Raw genomic sequence first — 6696 nt, 5'->3', positions numbered from 1 at the left:
AACTCATGCAAGGTGAAGAGTGATCTTTTCTTCAAGAATAAACGTTTGGATTTGGGGTTTGACGAGCAGTGAAGAAGCTGAATTCTTCATCATGGGCTCAGCTGGTAAATGTGGTAAATGCAGGTCCTCACAAGTACAGCAAAACAAACACACTCGTGCATGTTTTGCACGGCTGTAAATGCCTTTACTTGTGCATTATGCACTCACATCCACCGGGTGCCAATAAAAAGCTTAAACAGCAAACTTAGGCGTCTCCCCACTCCTTAATGATCCCACTAATGAACAACTGCCACACAGACATTAGACTGCCTGTAAAGATGACTGACTGAAAGAGAAAGCGAGTGAGTGGGTTTCAGAGCCTCTATGATATATTATGATTATAGTAACTGGGCTTTATGCAATTATAATGATGAGGTATTTTCCTATTGTGCTGAAAAGATTTAGGGCGCCCATTTGTCTCCACTTCGCTGCAGTGTTTTGAAGAGCTGGGGCTGGAGGAAGAAGTCACGAGGCTTGTAGGGAGGAGGAGGAGGAGGAGGAGGAGGAAGAGGAAGAGGAGGAAGAGGAAGGAGGAGTGAGGAGGGTTAAGTCACATTTGGAGGCCAGAGATGGAGCAGAATTCCATGAGCAACATCTGGAATTCCAACTGCATCATGTGAGCCAGACACACAGCAGGACGCAGCAGCGAGGGGATGGGGGATGGGAGAGGGTTTGGAGCGGGTTAATTGACCTTTTTTTTGCTGCATCAAGGGGAATAAAAGCGCAATAAAGGCTTTGAAAAGAAATAATCAGGTGGTATCTATCTTTCTTACGAAGGGATTTTAGTGTGTCTTTCTTTGTGTACATTTTTTTTCTCGTGTCTGCACGTAAGTCAGACGTTTAGCCGTGGGTCACAATTTGATGTTTTCTGTCTTACCCAGCTGACTCTGCAGAGTGAAGAAAAAGAATTGCTTCAGCATAATTCCTCCCTACAGTCCTCTCTTTCTCTTCTCTGCGTGTAACCGGAGAGCTTTTCTTCACTGTCTGCAAAATGACTCACTTACTTTTTTCAACAGAAGACCACACCACAATGCCCTGGCGTCTTCCAGCCTCTCACTCTCACATTTCACCCAAATACATGATAAGGTCATTCCTAGTCTTGACTCCAAGGCCACTTCAGTCGCTCCTCTTTTTTTTTTTTTTTTTTTTTTTACAAACAAACTCTTCTATCCTTTCATCACATCAAATCCATTAATCTCAACGGTAATCTCCTTTAAATGCAGTCAGATTCTCCTCCACACCCATCATTAACAAGCCCCTTTTTAGGTTTCTGTGTTTCCCTTAGCTGGACACTTTCCGTGCCTGTTCCAGTGTGTATCCTGCAAGCTAATGAACAGAATTTCCCCAACAGGGGAAGTCCTACTCTTTGCCTATTATGGCTTATAATTGCCATCATACTGAAATTGAAAATTCCCCCCTGAATGAGCCAGACTGATGCGGAGAGAATGGTTATTGTCTGCCTGGTAACAAGGATGTGGGATGGAGGAAAGGTGGGAACTGATGAGTTTCTATGTAGGCTACACATGGTTTTCATTTGCATCGGTTAAAGCTCTGCCACATCCTGCACCATGTACTAATGTAACAAACAGGAACAGAGGAATTACCATCCTCTTTCTCACACACACACACACACACACACACACACACACACACACACACACACACACACACACACACACACACACACACACACACACACACACACACACACACACACACAACACAGCACATATACCGAAGGAAGGTAAAGGGCAGGAGCAGTGCTCACTTCCTCCACCAAAGAGCGGATGTGACGTGGTTGTCTTTTGTTTCTTTGTGACAAAAACATTTCCTAACAGAATATGAAAGACCAATACATGTAATTAGCATGTCCATGTTCATCTGAGGAAAGAAAAACAACCACGACTGTTGACTTGTGACTCGTAATCCAGCATGTTTTACAAAATTTGGAAGTTGCGATTGACAGATTGATGCAGCAGAATCTGAGATATTCCAATATGTAGGTATAGTTTAAAGTAAAACAAAATACTCGATCTGCACTTCCCATAATGCAATCTGATTGTGTCTTCTTGAAAATGCTCTCACTGCCCGGTAAACACTTGTGTCGTTCAAACCCTCAACGCTAATCTAGTCCGAGCCCGAGTTGAAGTTAAGCTGGATTTATGCTTCCCTGGGATGTACGTAGGTGAATGTGCACAGGGGCTCGTAGGGGCTTTTGTACCTTTTAACATTAACGCTTTTCTTCTCTGTCTTAAACCCGCCTCCCAACAGGAACTCAATCTCTCAGCAGACTTGTTTGATTCACAGTTCCATACAACGCTATATTGGAATTTGGGGGCTGGATAAACAGTCTCCTCCGTGAGCCTCTTTGATCTATGGTTACCCATAATCCCCTTGTCTGGGGTTTGCAGAGATATGTCTCTTCCATAGACCGGATACAATAAGGGATTTAATCTACCGGTCCGAAAAGAGAAGCCAATGCTGAAGTGTCTTAGAGTGCAATACCATTGACGACCACCAGGGGCTGGCCCTAAAAAAATTAAAAAAATTAAAAAAAAAACCCTCTCCAATATAATCCCATTCAAAAAGTCAATAAATATTTTCCACAAGTTATGATGGAGACAGATTTATATTGAGTCTCAAAAGGTTTCCAGTATCGGTGGGCGGCTGTAGTATCGTCAGCTTCTCTCCTCTCTGACTCGTCCAAACATCATCACTTCTGGCTCCACGCCAGACTGGAGGCTTTGAAACGCCGGCTCATGAAACAATGGGTGACATCACTGTGGGTTGCCACGTGGCAAATTCACATAGATGTTTATCTTCAGAGAATCATCGTTTCAATATTGGCTTGGTGATCTCATCATGGTTATTTTCTTAGACTTTACGAAGCTTCCTGCCAAGTCACAGACAAGATTATATACCTGCTTTTACAGCTTCAAACAGAGACAGAGGATTTATCATTCCCTTTCATTTTGTGGCATCAATGATTTTCCCCAAATTGCATTTGTAATTTATAATGAAAAGCATTTAAATACTTTAAAGAAGAAGGAAGACTGAAGCTCAAATATTTTTGACCCAACCTCAAATCTATTAATATTATAATCTTTACAGATAATATTACAGAAGCTTTGTTGTTATACATGAGTGAACGTTTTCATAGCCGATATTCTGACTATACTTTAACAGGAAAAGTACAACAACAGGAGCCTGTAACTGTCTGGTATAAAGTAAATGGGATGCAGCCTTTCTTAAGGTTATTCTCTAAAGCCGCGCTCTTCCTGCCATCACACGCCAAAAAAGCAATGAATAAGGCTCAGTTGAGATTTACCTTTCAAGTTTGTTCTTGCGAATATTTTAAAAACAGAAGACATATTGACCTTTAGATAACTGTGACTCTGAAAGGGCTCCTCCGCTGCTGCAATCTCCAACACAGTTTATTTGTGGTGTACACCGCCAGTGGGAGAGAGGGATTAATACTTATTGCTTTTTTTCCATTTTATCTGCCTATTATTATTCCATCCAGCTACACATGGAGCTATGTGTGGAAAAATAACTTTTCCTCAATATTTAATTTTTTTTTTTTTTTTTGTCTACCCCACGTGTCTTAATCTCAGTTTTCTGTTTCAGCAGTCGTTTGGTTTGTGAGCTTTGTTTTCCTAGCCGTGCAGTTTTGCCTGTCTCTGCCCCCCCCCTCCCCTCCTCCCCCCTCCCCTCCTCCCCCCTCCTCAACCCCCACTGCTGAATATCAGTTTAAAGCTTTTGTTACACTTATCACAATGTCTGCACTTCAAATTGGGTGTGGTGCGGTGGGAAAAGGCTCTTTCTAAATGCCAGAGGGAGGTATTGTGTGGGTGAAAAAAAAAATACAGGTTGGAGGAAGTTGAACAATCATCTTAACATCTTTATAGCCCCCTTCTTTTCGTGTTTTTTCAAAGCCATGCCCCACATGGCATGCTTTCCCAAGCCCTGCAGGAAAACACCTCCATTGCAGGAGATGCTGATTCAGGCTCTCCAATCCGAGGCTACCCTCGGCCCGACCCAGCTACATCCGCGAGGAAACCCCGTCCCTGCTCTGCTCTGACATCTAAATATGTGTACAGTCACTGTCTGAACCCTCGAGACCACAAGAGAGAACCAGTGAGACCCCAAAACTCTTTACAACCCCCCCGCCCCCTCCCACACACACACACACACACACATCTCTTGCAGCCTGTTAATGAACTACCACACAACCTCATGCTCGTTTTTTCTTCCTCTTTCGCTCACCGCCTCTTCCATCGCAGCGGGCCACATCTGGTTTCCATAAGCACATACATGTCATCGAAAAGATGAGGGGGGGGGGGGACAAAAAGAGGGGAGGACTGGAGGAGGAGCGGGGGGGGAGTGTGTGTGCATATATCAAGGGATTTGTGAACTTCAAGGAGCGGTAAGACTGACAAGATATCGCTGCCTTTCATCAACCTCTTCTCACGTATGTTGTCATGACACTGGCCAGCGTCCCATCAATAGAGAAGAGAAGGAAATCTATATGAGCAAGTCGTGTGTCAAACAGACAGCAAAGAGGGAGGGAGACGGAGAGCAGACGGGATCCACGCCAAGCGAGAAGGAGCTCCCAGTCAGAGGAGAGTAAGAGCAAAGTCAGTGAGACGTGCAGAGATCAGAAAGGCCACATCAGAGGCTGCCTTTGAAAGTGGAGCTTGGTGTGCCTCTCTGCTGAGTCCCTAACAGTGGTGGACACAAAGAGCAATGTGGTTACACGGAGGAGGGGAGGAGGAGGAGCTGGGGGGGGGGACTGCTTACAGAGCGAAAACATATTGTTTTAACTGCCCACTCACCAGCATACGAGTGGCCCTGCTCAGCTGACTGGCTTCCCACCGCTGACCTGAGCTCTGCCCCAGACGCAGGTGGTCCGCTGCGGTCCTCCGGCTGTCACGCCTGGTTCTGTGAAAGACGCACCTGTAGAAACATTGTTTTGAGTCATCGCTCCATCTGCGGACGCTGTGCTGTCCAGCTGGTCCGCTTTACGTTTGATGGGTTCTGGGAAATCTGGGCAGGTCCCAAACTGTCCCAAACTCCATAGTCCCGAGAAGAACCGAGATCTCCTTTTTGGGTTAAAGTTGTTCTAAAATAGCAAGAAGGTTTTTTTTGTTTTGTTTTTTTTCCCCTACTTGTAGCATTTGCAAAATTCCTTCTGGGAAAGCTGGTTTAAGATGAGAGGGAGAGGTTCAGCTCCCTGGTGCGGCCAGTTTTATGGATAGACTTGTTTTAAATTTCTCATGTCCCTGTAAGTGGAGGGGTCGTCCTACAGTGTGTTAAATCAACATCGGATGAGTAACAAACCACCTGAGAAGCGTTTTAGCATCTTTCAGTATTTAGTACTTTTCAGCTCAACTGTTTTGTTTTTCCGAGAAGCATTTTAGTATTTTTTTAAAAAAAATTTTTAGCTCCGTTTTAGTTTTCTTAGAAGTTTTAACATCTTTCAGCTCACAGTTTTGGTTTTCTGAAGAAAAACATTGACATAGATCGTACCTTTACCAATGAGGTTTTCTGGGCCTTTTTCTGCCCTTCAGAGGATGACCTCTTTCCAACTAGGGACAGTCATGTAACTGTTTCCTCTTGTGCTACCAACAGACCTTTCATGTTCACTTTATAATTGAACATGTACTGTACTTTTTCATGCCTTTTCCTCTTTCCACTTTCAAGAGTCATATTTTTAGCCCTACCAGCGGCCAAGGAGTATATTATTTGGCCATCCAACATCCGACCACGGTTTAACTGGCTGTAATAAATGAAGAGACTGTAATTGACCTTCAGCCTCACTGACATTGCCTCAGGCTTATTCACGCACAGGTGGCACTTTTGAGTCCCCCCACTTGGCATTTTTAAGCCGCATAAAACCATTTAATAAATGGCTCATGAGGTACCTCAATGTGTTTGGCTATTACGTGTTTATCAATGTCGAGCATTTGCAAGCAATTACAACTCTTGAAGATAAATTTCCTGTTTTTACAACTGTTCTACTCATTATCTGCCACAACAGCAGCACACAAATACTTGTAGTTGTTAAATACATAAATAAGTATGTACAATATACAGTTAAACCATTTATTAGATGTTTATATATTGCTAGTAAATGTGTAACTTTTCACTTTGACACATTTTAATATCAATCTCTACAGAAACGATGCCTTTTTACAGCCATCACTTTCGTCCTCCATCCAGTTCGTCCAGCTTATCTTTAAAAAAAAAAAAAAACTCCATCTCGTCGCAAACATGCTTCTCTTATCAAAAACAAAAAGTATCTTGAGCATCCTAAATGTAGTCAGTAGAGATCTCCGAGTGGTCCGATGCTCTCGTTTCAACTCGTCTGCCCCACTTAGAAATGTGTTCTTTGGCTGCCAGAGAGATGCCAGTGTGAAAGATTCACTGGTCCTCGCAGAGTCCAGACACACGGAGTTGCATCAGGGCAGAAAAATGTTCTGCTCAGCGACCATAGGGCCGTAATTACATAGGAGCAGTGCTGAGCTCTGCAGGATAAACGTCAAGACCGGAGAGATGGAACAAGGCAACTGAAGAGGGCAAATACATGATTTCTAACAGACTGAGAGAAGGAAAGAGTGAGTGACACGAAGAGGGACAGCAAAAAGGGTAAACGCT

The sequence above is a fragment of the Brachyistius frenatus genome, unplaced genomic scaffold, assembly GCF_029030835.1.
Source record: "Brachyistius frenatus isolate BFR_SWC_R1_liver_20210118 unplaced genomic scaffold, ASM2903083v1 Contig_99, whole genome shotgun sequence".
Taxonomy (NCBI): Eukaryota; Metazoa; Chordata; class Actinopteri; family Embiotocidae; genus Brachyistius; species Brachyistius frenatus.
The sequence above is the reverse complement of the archived record's forward strand: the minus strand, read 5'-3'. Positions refer to the sequence as shown.